Source organism: Nannospalax galili, unplaced genomic scaffold, assembly GCF_000622305.1.
Source record: "Nannospalax galili isolate Female #2095 unplaced genomic scaffold, S.galili_v1.0 scaffold1639, whole genome shotgun sequence".
In the NCBI taxonomy this organism is placed as follows: domain Eukaryota; kingdom Metazoa; phylum Chordata; class Mammalia; order Rodentia; family Spalacidae; genus Nannospalax; species Nannospalax galili.
The window spans coordinates 1,179,929-1,182,161 of NW_008343206.1; positions in this window are offsets into that span (position 1 = coordinate 1,179,929).

Sequence of the window (2,233 nt, forward strand, 5' to 3'; positions counted from 1 at the left end):
CCCATTCTACCATCCCCCCACTCATCCACCCACTCATCCATCTACCCATTCAACCATCCATCCATCCATCCATCCATCTATCCACTCACCCACCCATCCATCCATCCATCCACTCATCCACCCATCCATCCATCCATCCATCCACCCACCCGTTCGTCCGTCCGTCTGTCCATCCGTCTACCCACCCACACACACACATACATACATACATACATCCACCCATCTGTCCATCCATCCACCCATCCATCCATCCATCCATCCATCCATCCACTCATCCATCCATCCATCCATCCATCCATCCATCCATCCATCCACTCATCCACCCATCCATCTGCCCATTCTCTTAATCATCTTCTCATCCATACACCCATGCATACATCATCCATCCACATACATCATCCATCCATACATCAATACAGCCATCCACCCTCCCACTCATCTATTCCATATATCCATATAACCACTCAAACATCCACTCACCTCCTCTCTGTCCATTCACCCATCCACATATCAATCCACCTACCCACACTTCTATCCATCTATCCACTCAACTACCCACCCATCCACCCACCCATGCACCTATCCATGCATCCACCCCATCCCCTATTCACCCATCCTTTACATGCCTCCACTGGTCTGCCTATCAATCAACCCACCCATCCACCATCTACCCACCATCCCACTCTTCCACAAATCCATCTACTCATCCCTCCACTGACCCACTTATCCACCCATAGGTTAGCCCGCCCACCTATTCATCTACCTGCCCATGCATTCATCCATCCACCCACCCATTCATCTAAGCAGCCATCCACCCACTCATCCACCCGTGCACCCACACATGCATACATCCACATGTCTATCTGTCCACCCCATCACCCGCACACCCACCTATCTACCTACATACCCACCCACTCATCCATCCACTCATGTACCCATCCACCCATCCACCCCCATCCACTCATCCATCTACACACACCCGCTCATCCACCCATTCATCCCTCCATCCATCCCCCTACTCATCCATCCCATGGGCTTTGGGTGAAACCCAGACTGTGGCCAGTTTTTTTGGGCCTTCAGCATGTGGTGTCTTTCTCATGCCTCAGTTGTTGCACACCTTCCTTTCAGGCTCTGGTTTCTCTCCATTTGTCCTTACACCCAGTCCTGTAAGGCTGTCCTGTCTCCTAGGCCCTCTGGCACTTGTCACCACCCTGGTGGCTCCTGTATGCTCTCTATTCTGGGCAGTCCTGTTGCCCCTCCCAGTGTGTCTGGTCTTCTGAGGATAGCAGTCTGGCCCCTGTCCTCCAGAGATGCTGTGACCACAGCACATGACACCTGCTGTCAGGTCCTCCCAGAGATTCTCAGGATTTCTCTACAGCCTCCGTAGGAGAACAGCCAGAGAGAGGATGCCTCTGGGGACCCCAGGGCACCTGCCATGGAGACCAGCACATTGTCTGGCATCTCCCTGCTCATCTCCACCAGGGATAAGTCCCAGCCTTTCGTGACCTCCTGTTCTTGGACTGATCCACTGGACCAGATCACCGGACATCCTCAAGTGACCTGCTTCCACCTGCCTGAGCGCCCTGGCTCCCAGGGCCCCCACGTCTTCCCAACCACTGGGGCCTGACCCTTAGCAGAAACTATTGCTCAGACATAGGCTGGGGGAGAGGGTGGATAGTGCCCCCCAAGCCTGGCCTCTACCTGCCCTGTTGGGCCAGGGCCCTGCCCAGCCCCCTCTGGGCTGCTGGGCCCAAGCCTCAGGCCTCATTAGTGCAGCCTCCAGCCTCTCCTGCTCCGCTCCCAGCCCCAGCCAGCCCAGGCCTCTGCCGGCCAGCAACCAAGGAGAAAATGCCTGTTTATGCCAGTTATGCCGAAAGCAAAACAGTTTGTGGTTTGTGACCCAAATTTTTTGCCTTTTTTTTCAGAACATAACAAAGCCCAAGACAACTCCCTCCCTGCCCCCACCCTCCCCCCAGGCAGACAGAACTGATCTGTTTACACTGGCTGCTACGCACCCCCACTGGCCTCTGCCCGGCTGTGTGCTCATCCCCAGTACTGGGCGCCCCCAAGAAGGAGATTCAAGTCTGGCAAGGTGCTGAAGGAAAGGCGAGAGGCCAGTCCTTCTCTTGGAGAACAGAGGGATGTATCTGGGGCCTGGGAGTATTGGGGTACAGCGGGATTGGGTCCATCCTGGACCGGGCAGGATGGCAGGGAAATCACTGTCTGATTGCTC